The 23,658-nt window shown below is 41.8% G+C and overlaps 1 protein-coding gene across 1 annotated transcript in view; it reads right to left on the bottom strand.

The window, feature by feature from the left end:
* The window catches only part of TBL1X (transducin beta like 1 X-linked), a 196,961-nt gene that overhangs the window by 85,402 nt on the left and 87,901 nt on the right, over positions 1-23,658 (bottom strand). Inside the window, exon 2 of the mRNA XM_058441827.1 lies at positions 2,624-2,711. The gene's annotated coding sequence lies outside the window, so the exon portion shown is untranslated. The remainder of the gene's footprint in view (positions 1-2,623; positions 2,712-23,658) is intronic.

The raw sequence follows: 23,658 nt of genomic DNA, 5'->3' as shown, positions 1-23,658 counted from the left end.
CATCACATCATGGCCCTTGGGTGGGCCTCTCGAAGCCTCACCTTCAGGTGGCCTCCAACTCAAAAGGCCACAATTAGAAAAGGTGGAAAGAACACAGTTGTGTTCCTCTAGGTTAGGGTCAGCAAACTGCAACCCAGTATCAGTGTCTATAAACAGGGTTTTCTTGGCACTCAGCCATGTTCATTCATTTCCGTAGGGCCTACACCGCTTTCACACTGCAATGGCAGAGTACAGCAGCTGCAGCACAGACCGCCTGGCCCGCAAAGCCTAAAGCCCTTAACTATCAGGCCTATCACAGAACATGCTTGCTGAGCCTGCTCTCGGTCCTTGCTGCTCTACCACGGATCTTCCCACCTCTACATTTGAGAACAACTGCCTAGTCCCTTCTCGGCTTGGAATCTTCCTGCCTGAGAACTTCAACAGTGAACGCCCCTGAATGTGAACATTCCTCATAATCATAGCAACCCCTTTAAGACCGAGATACAAAAAACACTATCACCAGGGTCTGTGATGGATGCCTTTGAAAGGAGGACATGTGTTGAAACCACACACACCTCAAGGAAACTGTTGTAAGCCCTCACTTTCTGAGGTGCAGCACGCAACATAGGCAGAAAGAGCATGTTATGTAGGTTATTCCCAACCTTACTAATGAACTATAGCAACAGAGTACCATTTTTGAGGATAATGCCAAATGACTATCTGCATGTATAAACCACACAAGTTATCAAAGGCTACAAAAACACTCAGTCACGTATAAAGCCAAACACAGATACCTCACGCACAGGAGAAATTCAATGTGTGCTGGATTCAATGAAATTGAAGCTTATGTTCCCAAAGTACTGAAATAATACCCACTCAAAACACTGATGAGAGAAAGATCCCCTCCCAGCTTCCCTCTGACATTTAAAATATGGTTCAATGGCATTTCGAAAAATATTGACTGGTATAACAGCCACTTTGGAAAAATTCAGTTCCTCAAAATGTTCAGCAGAGGTACCATATGACCCACTCCTAAGTAAATGCCACAGAGAAATGAAACATATGTCCACACACAAAAAACTTGTATATGTGTGTTCATGACATCATTTTTAATAACAACCAAAAGGGAAATACAACCCCAATTTCCATCAACTGATGCATGAATCACATATGTTCTATGCATGGTCTAGCCACACAATTGAATATTCTGACATAAAAAGAAATGACACATGCCACAATGCACATGAACCTTGAAAACCTTACACTGAGTGAAAAAGCCAGTCAGAAAATTCAAATTCACTAATACATTACAAATTTTGTTTTTATAAACAAACTGCACCTTTCATTAAAATACTTATACATGTTTAACTTGTTAAAACAATCTACGTATGCATATGTCTGGCTTTAAACAAAAGTACCTCAAACAGTAAGCTGCTTATTTTAATTAAATTTAAGTCTATCATTTTAGTTCTAGTTGGTTCTCTTAAAATAGTAAATCAAAAAGCTTCCTCAAAATTCTATCTTTACGCTTTAAAACTGCCCAAGTTCTATAGGTTTTTTTTTTTTTTTTTTTAACTAAAAAGGCATTAGAGAAAGAAACAGAAAATTAAATAACAATTAAGTAAAATGAAACTAAAATCACATGTACCAAAAGGTAATAAGATAACTTTTACAGAACTTTTGGGGCATGGGTCTCAGTTTTAGTTTGGGCTACGGGCTTCTCAACTCTTGAAACCTGTGTACATACAATTGTTTGGCGTCCTAGTCAGGAAACCTTAGCATCTCACCAGATTTACACATAGTAATCTCCATGATTTTCTAATAAGTTTCAAAGTTAACTAGCAAATCAATCTGGAGACAGACACAAATCATATTAAGAAACTGATAAAGCATAGAATTAAGATATAGGAGCCAAAAAAAATCTATACTCATGTACCCAATTATAATTAACTTGGCTGCATAATTGTAATTCATAATGTTGACAAGAGAGGTTGATTTTAGAAGGTGTCATCCTCGCCTGGTAAGACCCAGAAAAATTTGTTATAGCTCCTTCAGGATCCAAAATTCTCAGAGGGCAGGTCAGATGCAGTGGCTCACACTTGTAATCCCAGCACTTTGTGAGGCCGAGGTGGGCGGATCACTTGAGCTCAGTTCGAGATCAGCCTGGACAACATGGTGAAACCCTGTCTCTACTAAAACTATTTTAAAAATTAGCCAGGTGTGGTGGGCACCTGTAATCCCAGCTACTTGAGAGGTTGAGGCAGGAGAATCACTTGAACCCAGGAGGCGGGGGTTGCAGTGAGCCGAGATCGCACCACTGCACTCCAGCCTGGGTGACAGAGCAAAGACTCTGTCTCAAAACAAACAAACAAAAACAAAACAAAATAAAACAAAAACACAACCCAAAATTCTCAGAAGTCAGTAAAAAGGCAAATTTCTCATTTGGAATTGACTATGCAGCTCACAATGATTTAATGATTGTCTGTCTACTACTTTCAACCTTCAGTAAGGAGAAAGACCGGTCATTTCCCCTGAAAACATCGTTTAAAACAGAAGGGGTTCCGTTTTGGGAAAATGTAGTTCTGCTCCTCAAACGGATTTCAGGTACAAGGACAAGGATCCAATGGCATGCTGGGCTGCTTACCTTATGGTGACTTCATGTATGGACCCGTGGACCAGCAGGCTTCCCAGCATCCGGTCATAGAAATGGGAAGCCGTCTGCGGGGACCAGCCTAGGGAGAAAGGGAAAGGTTTAAAACAAAAGACTTAAAAATCATTGCGGTGTGCTTACCTCTCAACCATCCCGTTCCTTTAGGTTTTTTCTTCTTCCTAATTAAAACTTAACACATTTTATTGGTTCTTAATTTCTGTCTTAGTCCATAGCACACATTGTAAGGTTTTGTTTGCAAAGTGGAAAAAAGGAGAAATTAAAAGTGGCCAGTCAGGCATTATGCATGTAGAAGTTCTGAAATAAAAGAGTCTCACAATAGATACAATTAATGTTAGCTCAGCTATTGCTGCGGCTATTATTTAAAGATAATTTAAAGATTTAAATTAATTTTAAATTACATTAAGGTTCCCTTGAAATATCATTGTTTTTGGAACAGGGCCTTATTCAGCTGATACATGAACCTGTGCACACCCTCGGGAGAACACAACACGCTTTAGGTAAACATTCCCCATCGCTTGGGCTAGCTTTCCAATAACTCTGCCAGGCACATTTGTGTGCATATACACATTCTCATGCACTGTGCTCATAAAGACACACAAACGGGTCAGAATCCTTTCTCCTCCGGCTCCCCTAAAATCAAGAAAACCAAAGGCACCCACTAACGTCCCAACTTTTCATTTACTCTTCACAGACATTTCTGTTTCACAAGGGTTCCATTTGTACTGATTTATGAGGAAGCCAGGTTTATGGCTCATAAAATGATAATCCTTCATATCAAAAATTGTTTTTATTTCTCAGTCACTAGAAATACTAATCAGTAAACTATTTACCTAATGATATTTACCTTATAAAATTTCTTTGGTTGTGGATGATTCCTGCCTCCTAGAGACTATAAATTATCCTCTATCATCTACAAATTCAAGAACTAAGGAAATTAAATGTCCACCATTTTCTCTAAATTCTTATTTAATAGTCCTAAGTGATAATAAAAAGGTACCAGGTTTAATATAATTGAAGTCCACAAGTGAAGCTATGAGTGAAGGTGTTTCTTATTAGGGAGTTTCTATAGAAACTCAAATGCTTTAAGGAAATTGAAGTAAATTATGCCCACTGAGTCATGTTTATAGTTATGTTGTTTAAAGGAAGGAGATTAAAAAAAATCTACAAGCAGGTTCACAGGCCCCTAAATTGCATTACAGTACATTGAAAACAAAAACCATAAGGATATTCAAGATGAAAGTAATAACCAGGGCAATTTGTAAAAAATCTACCACTGAAGTAAAATAATGAGAGTGAAACTAAATTCATCTGTAACTCTGAATAGAAATGAAAGGGCACCAGGGAAGCAGGCACAAAGGAATCTTGATTTTGCTTATAAAATATACTTTTAGTTATGAAAAAAATCTGCAGTGGAGATGAAACAGGACAATACTCCTGATAGTGAGCTGGAGAGACCAAATTACTGTTTTCAGGATTGGGTTATAAATTACCAGGGGAAAAAAATAGCCTTATGATGAAATTGCTAAATACCATAAAGTATCAAAATATGAGCAGATGTCACCACAATAAGTTCCAAATTGCTTGTAAATTAAAACATTAAAACCCACAATAATTCAATAAGTAATTAATATACAAACAGCTCTTATTACAAGCTGTTCAGAAGAAAGCTTGCAATCAAATTCCTATTCTTTGGTCCAAAACAGATGGTAACCCACAAATGAGAGTCTTGAAATTTGAGATTATCTCTTATATACGTTGTTAAATTCAATAAGTATAATTAACTTATCATCTGTGTGTGATCAACACAAAAATAGGAATTATGACTTTGGTTAGTAACATTCTTCTGGTTATGAAACATGTCAAAAATAATTAGTTTATTGCTAGAGACAATACGTTTAAATGAGAAATCAGACCTTCCAACACCTGGTCATTACTGATTTCCCCATTATTAGTACACAAATAGAACCACAATAAACAGCCCTGGCAAGAAAGTTTACATATTGCCAAATATTTGTGTGAAATACAAACGATTTTAACAAATGCCATATGCTCTTTATTTTTACAACTAAATAAATGCTGATATATGACAAATATAAAAGGGGTTCTAATTTTCTGGTAGTCCTCTGCTCTTGGTGTGGTGTGCCATGCATGTATAGTGACAGTCCCTCCACATTGAACATGGAGAGGTTTTGAAGGGGCTCTCTAAGCTGACACAACACAGCATGTACCTGCTTCTCCAAAGAAAGTAGGTTACAATAGAGCTTGCGGTGCTACATGCATTTCTTCAAAACACTGAATTCAAACACTGTAATCAAATAAAATACAAGGTAATATAGAAACTGCAAATCCACCAGCCTGCTCCTCCCCCAAAATTTCTTTTTCTTTTAGTCACACAAGCACACCTCATTAAGAGACCCCAGGTGTTCCATTACTGAGTTCTTGCCAGTGGTAGGTGAGAGGAGCTGGGAAAGGATGTGCACAACTTGTGGTCATGGGGGTTGCTTGAGAGCCTGTCTGACCCTTAGGAAGGCAGGATAGTAACACAGAAGGAACCTGGATCCGCCGATGCTCTTGGGGATTTGACACCTACCCTTCTAGGACTACTGTCTGCCTTTGTCTCAAATTGCTGTATTTTGATGTTTAGCCTATTCCCTAAGTAGAATACAGAATCCCTGGGTGATGATCTCAATTTTCCTCAAGGTATCTGGTGTTTCCTTCGGTCACATCATCCATAACACGCATTATACCTTTTCTACCCGAACAGGAGGAAGAGCCCTTTCTTCTTCAAGTTCATTTCTACAGTCCAGGCTTGACACATAACACATACTTGATAAAAGTTAGCTTAATGAAGGATGTACTATATATAATCAATCAAAACATTACAGTTGCTGATCACACACGTTAATATAGATTTCGGAAGTCCTCTACACATTCATTTCTTCATGATGTCTGCCTTAATTCTACTGTGAAAAATCAGAAGAAAATGCAGCCTTTTCACATGGATATTGGAATTCAGAAAGATTCCTGTGGAGTTATTTTTACTGGCATCTTTGAGGACGTTCTTGGGGGAAGCACGAAAATTTCGAGATAATTTTACAGAAAAGGACACAGAATGGTCTGTTACTGTTTTCCGATGTTTTAGAATTCTAGATCTCCAAGTGCAAGCACCAGTTATCACTCCATTGTGTCTGTATTTATGAACAGGCAGTCTTTGTATATTTCCTTGAACTGGTGCCTCACCAACACTGTCACAATTTCACTGTTCGTTGTGTCTGGAAATAGACCTAGGCATATGTGAGCCAGCCACATACAGTTCATTTTCCGCCTTTTAATTCTTCACACAACTATTGTTTCATAGAGCTGAAGAGTTACAAAGGTCCAGCCAAATGTTGTCCAAACTCAATAGCACCCTCAGCTAAATTTCATCCTATATGCATATCAGCTGGTTTGCTCCCATTCAATTATAAATCCTGTGCATCACTTTTCAATCGTGCTTTGTGAATTCCTCTGCAGATCTGTAAAACCACTGTAAGGGATTTTTAAATTGAATACAAGAAATAATAATCTAAAGCACTGAGAGACTCTTCTTTTTAATACTGTGTTTTCAAATTTAGAAAGGGGCATTCCTCGAAAGCAGTCATTTTGAGAAATTATATTCGTTTCCTATCAGGAAAGAATTAGCAACTTTAAAGACTCCTCTTTTGACACAGCCTTCAGAACCCAATCACCTAAGAAAAACCAGAACAGCATACCTCAGGCCCAACACAGACATTCCCCTGGACCATACGTATTTTTGTTTTTGCTTTGTTTTCAGTTGGAATAAAAATAACAACATAAAAGTAACCATTTTATTATTTTTCTTTCAAAAAAATTCTTATTTTTTTAAAAAATAGAGATGGGGGTCTTGGTATGTTGCCCAGGCTGGTCTTGAACTCCTGGCTTCAAGTGATGTTCCTGCCTCAGCCTCCCAAAGTGCTGGGATTACAGGTGTGAGCCACCGAGCCCGGCCAAATTAAAGCGTACAATTTAGTGGTACATTCAGATGTTATGCAACCACCACCTATGTCAAGTTCCAAACCATTTTCAATCACCTGGAAAGGAGTTCTGGTGCCCACTAAGCAGTCACTCCCATTCCCTCCTCCCCCAGGCCTGGTGACCACAGAATGCTTTCTGGCTCTATGAATTTCCCTATTTGGGGCACTAAATGAGATCATAGAATGTATGACCTCTTGCATCTGGCTTCTTTCACTGAGCATGTTTTCCCGGAGCATCCATGTTATAGCACGTTCCAAGGCTTCACCCCTTTTATGGCTGAATACCATGCTACTGCGTGGCTGGACCACACTGTGTTTTTCCAGGCAGCAGCTGACGGGCACCTGGCTTGGGTCAACCACGCTGCTAAGAACATTCATGTCCTTGGGGCAACGGCTAGCAGTGGAATTGCCTGGCATCGTTCTGCCTTTATCCTTCTTTACCTGAGTCTCCTCCTCCCCAGGAATGAAAGGTGCACAGGATGGGTGGAGGGAGGCCAAGCTGGAGAGAGCCAGGACCTGTGGAAAGGAGCGGAAGGCCTAGGGCCAGCAGGCAGGGTGGCCAACAAAGGGGATGGATGCACCAGGAGGGCCGGGAGCCTGCCCATGGAAGAGCCACAGCCAACAACAACCGCGTGCCAGGGCCCTGCTTGGCAAGCACTGTCTGTCTGACAAGCTCATGCTGTGTGCGGGGCCGCACATGCTCACTACCTGGCTGCCACTGCAGACTGAGCATTCCTCTACATAGATCAAACCCCTACCAAGCATTTGCCCAATGACAACAAAGAATGCACCATTTTCCGCTTGGAGCAAAGTTTTTTTTTCCCCACTCAGAAGCGTATGTATTACACATTTAATCCCAAATAAAAGCATGGGATTGGTATCATGTTTCTGTATTTTAATACAGTGTTCTGGAGCAGGGGTGACAGTGCCCGCTGCCACCCCCTCCCCACATGCCCCACCATCTCCATCTCATGTCTGGAGATATTTTGGGGTGTCCCAACTGGAAGTGGAGGTGCTACTGGCATCTCTTGATAAAACAGAATCAAATTTGTATGATAAAATTCCTTCGGGTGCTCATGGCGAGGCCAGCACGGTACAACACTGAGGCCCCCTGCCCACAGCCACACCAACTCAGCAGCCACAGGAAGGAGGTGCCGGGACACGGCCCCTCCAGCCCCCATCCTGCCTTTAGGTGGGCGGACATCTTGCCTGCAGCCTCGAAAGACCCCACGCTGGTATCACTCAGCTAACCGAGGCCAGCACTCCCGGCTTTCAGAATCTAACACTTTGTCACAGGCAGGTCGGAAACATACCTGGGCAAGGGGCCTTCTCAGCCAGCACCTCATCAAATGGGGGTAATAATTTGCAGAGTTGTTGCCAGGAAAAATGAGAACCCAGTGAACTTGGAAGCCAATCGGCTGGAGTTTGAGAGTAAACAGGGGAGTGTCTGCCAAGGCATGCTCTTCAGAGTGCCGTTTCTCAGGCTGTTTAGTAGATGTTTAGTATGTGTCATCTGAAAAACGGCCCCACACTTCAAAACAATTGGCAACACCGGGTTAAATAAAGTTATTAAAAAATAATAGGCTGGGCGCAGTGGCTCATGCTTGTAATTGCAGCACTTTGGGAGGCCGAGGTGGGAGGATCGCTTGAGGCCACGAGTTCACGACCAGTATGGGCAACAGAGGAAGACCCCATCTCTATTAAATAATACTAATAGCTAACATGTATATTGCACCCGTTACATGCCTGGCTCTCTTCTGAGAGCGTTGAGCTTGGATTAAATAATCTAATTAATAATTTTAAATATTTAATGTGCTTAGTACACTAAGTGCTTCTACAGCATACACTGTGTCCGGCGGCAATGGTGGTTTCCATGTGTACAGCAGTGTGTGAGGGGGCGCTGTTCCTATCCCGTTCTCACACAGAGGGAATGGACGCACTGACAGGCAGCTCCATGTCCAGGTCCCAGGGCTGGGGACTGGTGGAGCTGGGGTGTGAATGCTTGCAGTCCTACTCCAGGGTTTGCACTTGTCACCATGAGGTTCTGCCGCCTTTTAATTTACTGCAGCGTTTGCTAAAAGCTTTGATCGGCTATTGTGCGTCATGAGTGCAAAGATGAAGAATTTAGGATTTACTGTGAATCCCACCTCCCACAACCTCACGGTGTATCTTCACTGCCATATCCCAGGCCACACCATCCAGTCGTGCATCTGTACAATAAATGTCCAGTCGGTCCTCATGATTTCCTTCCAGCTCTGGGCTGCACGTATCCTGTGAACCCCTCTATCCCGCCTTACTGTTAATGGACTTGTCCAGGTGTCTAAGTGCCCATGCAGATGAGGATACACCATGCTCAACGTTGCTAGGGTTTGCCTGACTCTCCCCGCTTTCTCTATGAAAGACATCTCCACATGCTGAAATCCTAAAGATACTTGTCTGACTGACTCTGAATACCTCAGTCGCTAAACATTCTAATAAGCTGAGATTTTACTGTTAGAAGACTATGTGTTCTCCAATGTGTATTTTTTTAAGACTGCAAGCTTGAAATCTAAAGGTGACGGTACTTGACTAAAATGAATGCAAGTGTGCCAAGATGGTAATAACTTACAAAAGTACATGTTACTTTTAATATCGTAACAGTGTCAAGAAGCAGGGCAGTTTTGTGTGAGACTCATCCATTGGGAATCAAAATTGGGCCACATCCTCATTTCTCTTTCTACTCACCAAACTATGAAAATGGGTGTGGGGAGGTGGAAAGTCACAATGCATTCATTATTTCCTCATATCTTACCATCTCATCTTTTTTTCTTTTTAAATTCACTTTTGGAATAGTCTTGATCTAGGTGGACTATTTTTTACCACTGTAGTAAACCTCTGCCCTTCTTTTTCATATGTGCTCCTCAGAGGCAACTCCGAAGAGTCCCCTTCCTTTTAAAGTTATATTTATGACATAAAAAAAAGTTCTGTATTATTTTCTTAATAATCAATGACCAATTTTGCACACAAATTCCTTAGGCCTAACCTTTAATGTTCTTTAAAAATAAGCATATAAGCAAACTAGAAGGCCATAAATTAAAACCAAACAACATCTTAGAAGAGTTTTCTTTTAAAACCAAGTCTGCATGATTAAAAATTGCTTGTCCCATGTCTACAGAAGAAAACTAGAGTTTGAATGTTTTTGAAATTAACATTTCAGTACTGCCATCTGTAAATGGTAATCCTGGGTATGCCATCAATTTCCCTTTAGTATGTTCATGGATCATTACTGTACACAATGAGAGAGATAGATTGTGGTAACAGCTTTTATAGCTGAAACAAGGAAAAAACGTTACTACTGGAGTACTCCCATAAAGCTGGCGGTTACGCAGGCAATTGTTACTGATATCTTTTCCACAAGCTAATCGTGTTTGCATACCCTCTACATAATACCAGGCAAATGCCCAATTGCTTTCTCCTAACCCAACTCTAAAAGGTCCAAGGAGCCAATATGGAGTTATAAAAATATGTAAAAATAATAAATACTGGTTTTCATCAGTGTTTCCCTAACTGGGTTTAGTGTTCATTAATAAAACACTAGTACTGAAATGATAAAATATGTTACTTAAAACACATTTTGGCTGGGTGCAGTGGCTCACGCCTGTAATCCCAGCACTTCGGGAGGCCGAGGTGGGCAGATTACTTGAGGCCAGGAGTCCGAGACCAGCCTGGCGAACATAGCGAAACCCCATCTCTACTAAAAATGCAAAAAAGTTAGCTGGGTGTTGTGGCATGCGCCTGCAGTCTCGGCTACTCAGGAGGCTGAGGCACGAGAATCGCTTGAACTCGGGAGGCGGAGGTTGCGGTAAGCTAAGATCGCGGCCACTGCACTCCAGCCTGGGTGACAGAGCCAGACTGTCTCAAAAAACCCACAAAAACCAAAAACACATTTTAAGGATTCCAAGATCAAATACAGTTGTAAAACTCTCGGTTAAGGAAAGTAAAACAGATTCAAAAAGCTAAACAAACTCCAAGCAGGATAAACAGGGTAGAAAACCCCAACAAGACACAATCAGTTTCTTGAAAATCAGTGACAAACTCTTAAAAGCAGCCAGAAAAAAACGCAAAAGTTATATCCAGAGGAAAAATGATAGTAAAAACTGCAAACTTCTCGTCAAAAGCTATGCAAGGCAGAAGACAATGAAATCTTTAAAGAACTGAGAGGATGTGTCAATGCAAAATTCTACACTCAGATGAACTATCTTTCAAAGAATGATGGCAAAATAAAGACTTTACCAAACAAACAAAAGCAGAGAGAATTCACTTCCTGTAGACCTGCATTACAAGACAGACTGAAGGGAGTCCATGAAGGGGAAGAAAAACTTCGGACGGAAAATGCGAATTCCCACAAAGAAATGATGAGTGGCAGAAATAGTAAATATAAACACAAAAATATTTTCTTCTCTTTAAAAGAATTCTTTTCCATGTAATTGACTTCTTAGTACAAAATTAATAACTATGTATTATGGTGTTTGTAACATGTATAAAAGTAAAATGGACGGCAAATGTAGCACAAAGAACTAAGAATGGAAGGGGAATGAAAGCACATTGCTGTAAGGCTCTTATATGTGAAGTAAAATATCTTTCAAACATAGATTGTGATAAGCTTAAACATGAAAACTGTCAACACTAGAGCAACACCCTAAAAAATAAAACAATGAGTTATTGCTAATAAGCTTACTGTAAAGTATAGTCACAAAAAAAGCCCCAATTTATGCAAAAGCACAGAGGAACTGAGGAAAAAGGAAGCACAGAGTAAGTGGTACAAAGAGAAAACAAAGAGCAAGTGGTATAACCACTCCAGCGAAAAGGCTGAGACAGGAACAGCAGACACTGTGGGCTACTGCCGGGTGAAGAGTGCGAGGAGGGAGAGGAACAGAGACGATAACTATTGGGTACCAGGCTGAATATTGGGGTGACAAAATAATCTGTACAACAAACCCCCCATGACACGAGTTTACCTGTGTAACAAACCTGCACATGTACCCCTGAACCTAAAAGTTCAAAAATGAAATAAAAATCAAAGCAAAATAAATAAGAGGCCGAGATTGTGAAACTGGATTTAAAAAGCCAGAGTCTTCTCTATTCTGTCTATAACAAACCTACTAGTTTGAATACATGTATATTCTGTTACTTAATATATGTATATATATTATCCATATATCTCATATATGTTATATATTGATTATATGTTGTTGATATATAGTCTTTGAAAATATGAACAGCCAGCCCTCTGTATCCACAAGTTCTGCATCTAAGGATTGAAAATATTTTTAAGGCCAGGTGTGGTGGCTCACGCCTCTAATCCCAGCACTTTGGGAGGCCAAGGTGAGAGGACCGATTGAGGCCAGGAGCTCGAGACCAGTCTGGGCAACATGGTGAAACCCAGTCTCTACAAAAAATACAAAAATTAGCTGGGCGTGGTAGCTCATGCCTGTGGTCCCAGCTACTTGGGAGGCTGAGGTGGCAGGATCACCTGAGCCCGGGAGGAAGGGGCTGCACTGAGCTTAGCAAGACCCTGTGTCAAAAAAAGAAAGAAAAAATATTTTTAAAAAAAATAAAAAACAATACAATAAAAACAATTTTAAAAAGAATATAACAATTATTTACATAGTATTTACATTGTATTAGGTATTCCAAGTAATCTACAATTTAAAGTTTACAGGAAGATGTGCATAGTTTATATGCAAATAGGACACTATTTTATATCAGAGACTTGCGCCTCCCTGGATTTTGGTATATACAGGGGTCCTGGAACCAATACCCCACAGATACCGAGGGATGACTGTATTCTATTCAGCTTACAGTTCTTCTCCTTCACAACTTCCTCCATTCCTCACCTCCTCAGGGAATCTGTGGAAGATATATCAGAGGCAAAGAAAACTTAAAAGAAGAAACAAAACATCGAGTGATTCCTGGACACTAAGTGCAGATGCCTTTGGTAGAGAATTCATAAGCGAACTTAACACGACACGATGATGCTGGTCTGTTGGAAGGAGACTAGAGACAGCCAGACATTAGGCCCCTCCAGGAGACAGAGCATCATCAAACTGAGGTTGCCATTCAGCTGTTCACTTAAAACACCTTTATGGGACTTACGAATATCCTGAACCCTGTATTAAATTATCCAGAAGATAACACCGGGAAGTCATGGGCCCTGCTCATGAGGACATGTTAGAGCCAAGGAAGTGCTTGGACGGGGGTAGTAGACATGCAGGAAAGAGCGGGACTGGCATTCCAGAAAGCTCCCCACTGAGCCCCGCCCTGCCCCTCACTCCCATACAACCGGCCATCAGTGATCTCGAGGTATTCCACACTCACTTCCCATGTAATCCTAGTACGGTCTGTTTCTAGAGAAACTTTCTTAAAACTTTGGCCCCAACAGCCTGTCTGGTCCAATATCCTACACGCAACTGCCACGTTCTATCAAAGTTCTCCAGCACGAATGCTGCTACCACTTTTTTAAATCAAGGAAAACGATGGCGTTTTGCTTATTTCATGAACAAGCACATGAGCCAGGCATTTTAATAAATACACTCTGGTACACGTTACATGCATCTGATATGCAGAGAAACACACGGATACTCACTAAAAGCACTGAATAAAGTTGAAATATTCACAGTGCTCTCTATCATAATTTGCCTTGTTTGGCTATGCTGTTTACTATCCTCCCCCTTTCTGAAATTGAGATTAACAGATGGGAGATATACCTAGATATGGCAACAGAAGGGAAGAAAGTTCCAGAACCATGGAGCAGTGGTAGGTACACATTTTCTCTAAAGGGCCAAATAGCAAGGATCTTGGACTTTGCAGCCATCGTAGTCACGTGTACCTGGAAGCCACTGGCAATCTGTAAACAAATGGGTGTCTTCATGCAAACACATGTGTATATGTTCCAGTAAAACTACCTACAAAAGCAGGCTGCAAGCCAGTTGGCCTATGTGCAGTAGTTTGCTGAGCCCTACCTTAGAGCAATATCATATTAGATTGATTAAGCTGTGCACTCCTAACACATTAGTAAAGTAGAATAGATAACCTACTAATATCATCAAGGTGACCCCAGACAACTAACATGCAGAAGAAGAAGTGCCGTATTCCACAAGTAGAGCAGGTTTGTCTTGGTTACTTAGAGTGGCCCCAATGACAGGCCCACAGGTGCCTGAGGGCAACCTCAGCACAGGTTTTGGTCCCTGGACGCTTTCATACCTGCCACCAGGAGTCTTTGGGGCAGTCATGCAACATCACTTTCTGTTAAACTGATGCTTTCAGAACACAAGCCCAAAACGCCTCATAAAAACATCCAAGTCTGCCAGGCGCAGTGCCTCACGCCTGTAATCCCAGCATTTTGGGAGGCCAAGGTGGGAGGATCACCTGAGGTCAGGAGTTTGAGACTAGCCTGGCCAACACGGAGAAACCCCGTCTCTACTAAAAATACAAAAATTAGCTGGGCGTGGTGGCACACACCTGTAATCCCAGCTACCTGGGAGGCTGAGGCAGGATAATTGTTTGAATCCAGGAGGCAGAGGTTGCTAGTGAGCCGAGATCACGCCATTGCACTCCAGCCTGGGCAACAGAGCAAGACTCTGTCTCAAAAAAAAAAAAAAAAAAAAAAAAGAAAAAGAAAAAAAAAGTCCAACTCTTCTGAGTCTTCAATATGTGAAACTCGACAGACTAGCCTTGTCAGTTTGGAAATGACATCTTTTTTTTTAAGTTGCTATTAAAATTATAGAAGTAATGCATGTTTATTGGGGAAATTTTAAGTGGTTCTCAAAGCCCCCCAGGGGACATTGGACAATGTCTGGAGACACTTCTGGTGGTCACCATATGGAGAGGCTGCTGCTGGCATCCAGCGGGGGACGCCCAGGGATGCTGCTGAACCTCCTACGGTGCACAGGAAGGACCTCCCACAGATCGTTCTCCAGCCCTACATGTCAACAGTGCCACAGTTAGGAAACCCTAATGTAAAAGGAAAACATTACAAATCTTCTCTTTCCAAGTCCTCTCGGTCTTAATGCACAGGCAGCCTCTGCTCTAAGCTTCTTCCACAAGTTCAGTAGAAGTGTATTCTTAATTTTAACACAAACATAGCATCTTTTAATTGAGTCATGAGAACCACATATCAACTGTTTTCATTCCTAACATTCTTGAACAGCAAGGCTGGTTATGCATCTTCTAAATACAGTAACTCCTCACTTTCCCATTCAGAAAGAAAGAGTCTATTTAATATTATGTCCATTATATAACTGAACCATCACATCAGCCCTGTTTATTCTCATTTTGTAGATAAAGAGGCTGCTTTCTGAAGAGTGTAAGTGAACAATCTAGGCTGGCTTCACAGCTAACAAGTGGTAGGATTTGAACCCGAAGTCCTGGCTTCATGTTGGGTGCTCTCATTGTTTTAGACGAAAGCAATTCACAATTTACACTAATTTATATTGAAGGGAGTAGTAACTTACTTCTGCACAATGAGAATAAACAGGAATTGGACAACTGAAACACAATTATTGGGGAAGTCTTACAAACAATTTCCAATGCACAATGTATCCGTCACAAATCATTCTAACCCCTTCATCTTGTTACTCTTTTAACACTTTTAGTTGGTGTGAAATTTATGCAGTCACTTGGGCTGTGCCTACAAACAACTGCCTTCAATTAATTTTTAGATTTTCTATGATACTTTTTTCCTGACTCCAATAAGTCTTGGCTATAGTTAGTCCACAAAGTCTACAATATTGTAGCTGGAACAAAAATGAGTTATCGCAGGGTTTTGCTTTTCACTCACATGTACATCTCTCTCATTATGTAAAATTCAGATTCATAGATTCTTAGATCAACATTTAATATATTATTTCTAGATGAGGAGACTGAGCTCCATGAAGACCAAGTGGGTCGGTCATTCCTCTCACCAAGAAAGCAACAGAGTGCATGTTTAGATGAGTGAATGAATTTCACTTTTGATCTGTGGAATTCAGTTAACTTTTCGAGAATGAAACCTGTGCAATTCCCAGATACCCTAATTACTGTTAAAATCCGTACATTATTGGTGGCTCCTGCCTTCAATATGCAAATACTTCCCTAGTTGCATTACAGCTACTGGAAACTTGCAAAACAACTAGCAACAATATTCCTAATATAAATGACTACAGAATCCTAGTTAAATATATACAGTGCTTTTTAAAAGTGTGGAACCTTACATCAGGCCTAATTTTGTGTGACTACAGCTGCTGAATAGAAGTATTTTTCAATTCATAAAATAAACGTTGCCACCCTTGTAAGAATTCTGATTCCTCAGTGCCCTTTCTTGCTATGCGACACTGATAACTAAGACTCAAGGTCTGGGTGACATTCGATCCCCTAAATACCAGGGCCCAGAAAGACATGCAGTTTGGCTCTCTCTGACACAATGGCTAAATAGTGAGGTTTTCTTCTATCTGGCTTTTATGTGCCTGAATAGCAACGATGCTGCTTTATGCTCATGGGCCATGGCCACAAAAAGGCAGTTTAGAGCATGAAATCATCGGGAAAGCAAACATTTCAGGGATTTCACTTGAAGCAAGACCAAGAAATCTACTGTTTTATTAAAAACCACTTCTACCACGATGAAGCACTTGGACACAAACCCTGTGAGGCGGGCAGGTATTACTGACCTCTGTAAACTAACAGCACAGGCCATGGAAGGACAGTACACTGCATGGAGTGTCAGCCAGTGCAGGGCCTAGCATTACCTTTGTCAAAAAGACTTCTGTGTCTACTATCAGAAAGGATGACTGAATCTCGAAACAGAAAAAGAGAGCTCACCATTTAAAACATTTCCAACAGTCAAATATCTTTGCTGACTGGTGATCAGAATTTCCAAACTACTAGGGGACTCTGATGGTCCCCTTTGACTTTAGTGTCTGGGCATGGGGATGCTGCGATCACAAAAAACATACGGAATCTCATCTTACCAGATCAGGAATATGTATGTCCAAGGATATTGTGGTACAAAGAGACAGGCAACACGTGTCATGCTTCGTGTTACATGAGTTTAGTCTTCCCTAACACCCTGCCCATCACTGCATCACCGTCCCCTGACATCTCAAAGACGAGGAGACCTTTTACTACATTGCCAGGGGGATTGGAATCCAGGAATGATCCCAGGTGGTCTGACCCTAAGTCCCATCAGCTTCCCATTACACCACATGACCTATCTTAAAATAAAAACAACCAAAAAAAGGTAACTCATTCTACTAGTTTGCATTTTCTTTTTTTTTTTTTTTTTGGAGACAAAGTCTCACTCTGTCGCCCAGGCTGGAGTGCAGTGGCATGATCTTGGCTCACTGCAACCTCCGCCCCCCGGGTTCAAGCGATTCTCCTGCCTCAGCCTCCCGAGTAGCTGGGATTACAGGCGCCTGCCACCATGCCCAGCTAATTTTTTGTATTTTTAGTAGAGACGGAGTTTCACCATCTTGGCCAGGCTGGTCTTGAACTCCTGACCTCGTGATCCACCTGCCTCCATCTCCCAAAGTGCTGGGATTATAGGCGTGAGCCACCGCACTCGGCCTAGTTTGCATTTTCTTTTATCTTACCTATATCTTGTTTGCAATCTCAACCACACTGTACTCATACCCATCTTTCTCTCCTCCGGATTCCAGTATGGCTTTGTTCTCCAGAAATTACACTCTAACAATGCAAGCTGGCAAACTCCGAGAAGCAGCACGATCCTGGAGTGAGGCTGTTCTCGGCTAAATCCCAGAATTTCGTGCTGAGGGCTGCGTGTCCCCCAGTCAATAACTTAACCTCTCTGTGCCACTAAGTGAGCACAATGCTTTATAGTTACACTGTATGAATTCACATATTCAAATACAGGTAAAGCCATATATGTAGGCTTGTAAAAAAAAAAAAAAAAAAAAAAAAAACAATATAACCACACAGTGGGAATAGCTGCACTCACTGGTCATTGGAATGCTGTTGTGTTCCTTTTGTTCTATTAATATTCTCAGACCTTAAAAGCAAACATAAAAGCAAGACGAAACTTTTATGTATTTTTACCACAATTAAACACATAAAAATTTAAAAACCAAGATGAACCTGCAGACGTTTCCACCAGTCCCTCCCAAAAGAATAAATTTGAGCCATTTCTTTAAAAGGAACTTAAAATAGTCATACAAGTAAAAGCATCAAGTGAGTGAAGCTGTAGTTTCAAATGGAACATAATATTTATCTGTGGCTTTCTTAAATGGAAACATATTACTTGGTTCTCCAACTGAATTTTTTAAATGAGCAAGTGTGTTTGAGAAAGGAAAAATGAAAAAGGTCAGATGAGAAAAAAATTCAGACTAGATTGAGCTCTAGCAGATGTTAAAATTCTTAAATTCTTTTTTGTAAAGAGTACATTAAAATACTTTAGCAGCTTCCATAACTAAGTAGCATTGTTCTTGCCACATTTAGTTATACGCATACCTTATTTAACATCTTTATGTCACATTTCCCAAATCCCGCCCTTCTCTTTTCTACTATTCCCACTTTACTAGTCTAATAGAAAACAGGCTGCTTCTTCATGCAAATATCACTTCAAACACAATTTCACAAGAGAAAACACGATGCCCCATTTCCTACAAAACCCAAATACAAGAAAAATAGAATTTAAGTCTGCTTCCTGGTTTAAACATAGCCTGATTTGTATTGAGCCTGTTCGAATTTATCTCAGGTCCTAAGATCACCCTTATGAATAAAATAAAATAAAATAAAATAATAGGTTAAACGTAAATTATATAGGTACCTACAGTAGAGTTGGGTGTGTGTATTAAGAAGTTCTGAGGCTGACATTCCTGACAACAAATTAAACACTATGAACCAAGTGTTGCCCTTAAATGACATGTTGAAGATGTCCTTTAAGTGAAAGAAGCTAACGGAGGAAACGGATGCTATGTGAATTTCACTTTTAACAAGTCACACTCAGCCCTCACTGCAGAGAACAGCTCTTTGCAAAAACAACAACAACAACTTGAAAACACTGCAGTTATGACATTTACATGACTTTACAGAAATATCACAGATTAAAAATAGAAGACTGCCTCTTAGTTGGCCATAAACTTTGTTCCAAAAAAGTGTATGATAAAAAGAACAATTTTGAGAAGTCTTCCTCAGTTTGGTTCCTCCACTATACAGAGATTTATCTCCTAGTCAACGGGAATAGATAGTTCCTTAAAAGGCATGATAGGAAGCCACACTTTGGAATTATAAACAGGAAAGGAAATGTACCTGAAATAAGCAAGATGCAAATGGGTTGGAGTTTTTACACTCTGCATCTCCTACTGAAGGAAATGCCCCCTGCACGCTTAAGCAACTGGGATTGGTGCTTACATGCAAAAAAGTGACAAATAATGTGTAGGATGGTGTGATTAATTAGGTGGACAGCTTGATGCACCTACTCAGACCCTTGGAAAAGCCCACGGAGTTGGCCAGAGCAGTCAACAGATGTAAGCAAGCTTTGTTGGAATCCTTATCATTTTAACCAGGTTTGCAAATTTTTGTTTGTTTGTTTGTTTGAGACAGGGTCTCACTCTGTTGCCTAGGCTGGAGTGCAGTGGTGCAATCACGGCTCACTGCAGCCTCCATCTCCCAAGCTCAAGTGATCCTGCCACCTCAGCCTCCCAAGTAGCTGGGACTACAAGCATGCACCACTATGCCCCGCTAATTTTTGTACTTTTTGTAGAGACAGGGTTTTGCCATGTTGCCCAGGCTGGTCTCGAACTCCTGGGCTCAAACGATCCTCCCACTTCACCCTCCCAAAGTGCTGGGATTGCAGGCATGAGCCACCATGCCAGGCCTGCAAATTTGTTCTTGAAGGGCCATAGCAAATCCCACTCCCTGGGCCATACAGAGTCTGTTCCATAGATAACAGACAATGGGTATAACCGTGTTCCAATGAAACTTCAAGTATGTAAAGTGAAATCCGAATTTCATTGAATTTTCATGGATAATGACATATTATCCTTCAATTTTTTTAGCCACCTAAAATATTAAAAATATCCTTAGCATGTTGCCTGTACAAAATTAGCAAGGGATAAATTTGGCTTGCAGGATACAGTGGGTTAACCTTTGCATCAAATCATAGGAGTCACGGTCGGACCCTACCTTTATCACATCTCACAAAAACAAACTTTCAGAAAAACAGTATGGCAGGCCCTCAAAAGAGTAAACAGAATTACCATGTGATCCAGCAAGTCCACTTCTAGGTATATGCAAAGGAACTGGAAGCAGAGACTCAAACAGACACTTGTTCCTCAATGTTCACAGCAGCATTATTCACAATAGCCAAAAGCTATTTTGGAATAGCAACTCAAATGTCTATGAATGGATGAGTGGGTAAACAACATGCTGTTTATACGAACAATGACATATTTGGCCTTTAAATGGAATGAAATTCTGTCCAGGAACAGTGGCACATGCCTGTAGTCCCAGCACTTTGGGAGGCCAAGGTGCGCAGATCACTTGACACCAGGAGTTCAAGACCAGCCTGGCCAACATGGCGAAACCCCATCTCTACTAAAAATACAAAAAACAAACAAAAAAACCCCACAAAAAATTAGCCGGGTGTGGTGGCACGCACCCGTAATCCCAGCTACTCGGGAGGCTGAGGCAGGAGAATTGCTTGAATCTGAGAGGCAGAGGTTGCACTGAGCTGAAATTGTACCACTGCACTCCAGCCTGGGCAACAGAGTGAGACTTGGTTTCAAAAACAAAAAAAGAATGAAATTCTGACACAGGTGTGTGAACCTTGAAGACACTAAGTGAAATATGCCCGACACGAAAGGACAATTAATGTATGATTCCACTATATGAAGTCAGCAGAGTAGTCAAAACAAGAGCTAGAAAGTAGGATGGTGGTTTTCGGGAGGCGTGGAGAGGGGGGATGGAGAATCAGTGCAAGAAGATGAAAAAGTTCTGGAGGTAGATGGTGACTGTACTTAATGCCACTGAACCGTATGCTTAAAATGGTAAATGCTATGTTATGTGCATTTTACCACAAACAAAATTGCAATGAAAATTGAAACTTCAAAGCACATATGTCTTCCAAAGACCCCTCTGTTGGTTAAAGAAAACAAAATCAGAAATATCAAAATGGTTATGAGAGTGAAAATGAGCATCGACCAGTTTGTTTTCAAACTAGCAAGTCAAGAATATATTAAGCCAGATTCAAACTCTTAACTAAAATTTAAAATGTACAGGACTTTTTTCTTTTCAGATTCAAAAATGTCATTCTGATACAGTTCCCAGGAGCGTTGTGGCCTTTCCTAGAAACAGTCTCAGAATCTTGATAGTTTCTGGAACATCTGAATGTTCGTCAAACTTAGAAATTCTCAGGCCAGCTTCCATCCCTGGAGAACCGAGCTACGTGGCAGCAGAGGGGCACACTTCGGTTCATTAAATTTGTATTAATTTGTGTTGTTGGGAAATGGGCTGGGTGTTCTTGTTAAATCAAGGTTAATCACAAAATTCATCCAAAAAATTAACAAATGATGCTGTTATACGATGTTCAGGACTGTGCTTGTGGTTGTTAGCAAAAACTTCACAAGTCTAAGAAAAACAACAGATACTCAGGTCTAATTTAGCTGAGTGCATCATTTCTCTCTACCTCAGATGAAAACTGCAGAGTCAGAAAAAAAGGAGAGGAGGATAGAATTTAAGCAAAATTCCTAGTCTAGGCCATCTCCCTTATTTTAAAAAGGCGGGGGGAGTCAGTGAGAATAAGACAGTGATATTAATGTATATTCTCTGCAGAAGTCTCCAGATGGCTGGTTCCCTATATTCTTCTCTCCTAAGAGGTGCCAAGTCTCTGTGAAAATGCAAGGAGGTATTAAATGATTTTGGAAATGCTTCGGGCACCCTCAGTTTCTGAAAGGCATCTTCCTGACCTTTGAGTGCCCCTCGCTGACTACACCGCCATCTGTCTCTCCAGTGAACGAATCTAGCCTCCAGGTCTAGATGTCTCCAGCCCCCACCCTCCACAGCTCCTCACTTATCCCTGCATGGACTGCATGACTCAGCCACTTGAAGGGCCAACCAGCATCTCAAACGCGACATGCCCACAGCGGAGACCTCCACCCACCCAACCATGGCATCTCGTCTCTCTTCTAGCCTGGGGTCTCCATAAGTCACACCTCCCTCCCACTCCGTGCTCATACGCCACACACCTTCACTCCCCTGGCCAGGACACATGCACGTCCACTGACATTCTGCACTGAAGAGTGTCCTGAATCTGTCCTCTCCCCTTCTTGGCTCCACTGAGCTATGCTAGTGGAAGGTGAGGTTATCTCCCTGCCGGGGACCCAGTTGGAGTCATCACAGTCCGTCCGTCAGCCAGCAGCCAGCCACTGGTTAGTGTGGTAGGAAGCTGCTGCGGGGTTTCAGGTCCACACTCATCCTCTTAGTATTATGGCCGGCAAAGCACTGTAGGGTTTGTTCACCGTGCACACCTCTGACCTCAGCTCTGCTGGTCACTCGCTCCACCATGCTGGCCTGGCCCGTGTTTTCCCTCAGTCTCCTGGGTGCCTAGCCTTCACATGTGCTGGCCTCTCCACCTGAAACTCTCTTCTCCTGGCTCTTCCGGCTGCATCTTACACATTTCGGTTCATCCATCTCTTCCTCACAGAAGCCTTCTTACCTCTAATGTGCAATCCCCTCCAACCCATGTCACCTTGTTCGTCTCTGTCACAGGATGTGTTACTGTCATCGAATTATTTTGTTTCTTTGTTCCTCTGTTTGCTACAGGTCTCCCAAATAAGAGGCAAGCTCCATCAGGGCAGGGGCCTCTGCAGCCACAGCACTTAGCTTGGAGGGTGCCTGGCTCAGGAAAGAAACTTAAAAAACAGCTTGCTAAGTATGAGTTCCCGGATAAATACACAAACTTAAGAAAGTTCAGAAGTCAAGAGCCTGTAGTGGACAGCACAACCCCATGGAACACTGCATTCTCCTTCGTGAGGACTCACAGCATCTCTAGGTCTTGCAGGGCTTTTACAATGAGCATGAACACCAACCGTGAAGTGGATGGAGGAGTAGAAGCCACATGGTACCACATCCCTCTCAACTTAACATGGGTAGAGCGGATGGGCTTGCTGTGGGAGCCATTGTCCCCATTTTGCCTACATTGAAGAGATTAATAGCACCATAATGTAGAGCTTACAACTGAGTTAGTCTCACACACAGGCAATTACTAGACTTCACACATTACTGGGAGGTCTAATGATAACAAGATCAATGGCAACGAGTTCTTGTAAAGGCATCTGCCTGTTTCCCGCCAGACACTGATTCACGTGTGCACAGCAGCAGCGAGCAAACCTGAGGCAGCTCAGGTGGGTGACGTGGCACTGGAGAAGAAACTGAAGGGCCGCACCTTCACCTGTCCCCATCGCTGCCTACACCATCTCCCAAAGCTGATCCAAGTCTGCTCCCAGCCCCATTTCAGTCAGTGTCCTCAGTATTGTAACTACAAACTTTAAATATTACACAGACGGATGAAGTACGAGTACACACAGGGTCACAGCCTTTTTTCCAAATGAAAATAACATTGAGTGTATGAGAGACAGGCTAAGTGTGAATCAGTTTTTACTTGAGGATAGGTGTGGGCAGCAAGACCGGGAAGGTAGAGAGGGGAGGTATAAATCTAGAGACATGTACAGTGAGATGTCCGTGCAGCTTTGCTTAACTGGAAACTAGAAGCCAGGAGGGATGCACCCCGGGTGTGGACAGTGCTGGGATCACTGGGGCATTTCAGGCTGTGGGCCATCCTCAGAGCAGAGGCCTGGGCTGGCCCACAAAGTAATGGCAGATGACTGCATATTCACATGCTTTCGCTTAAAACAAACAAACACAAAGTAAGACACGTATGTATCAGTTTTTATGATTGCCAGTCCACCAATGTTCAGGCCAGACTTGGCGGGGGGGGGGGGGGGG

This window comes from Hylobates moloch, unplaced genomic scaffold, assembly GCF_009828535.3.
Source record: "Hylobates moloch isolate HMO894 unplaced genomic scaffold, HMol_V3 SCAFFOLD_7, whole genome shotgun sequence".
NCBI lineage: Eukaryota > Metazoa > Chordata > Mammalia > Primates > Hylobatidae > Hylobates > Hylobates moloch.
Note: the sequence above shows the minus strand (reverse complement) of the source record. Positions and strands in the feature narration are given on the sequence as shown.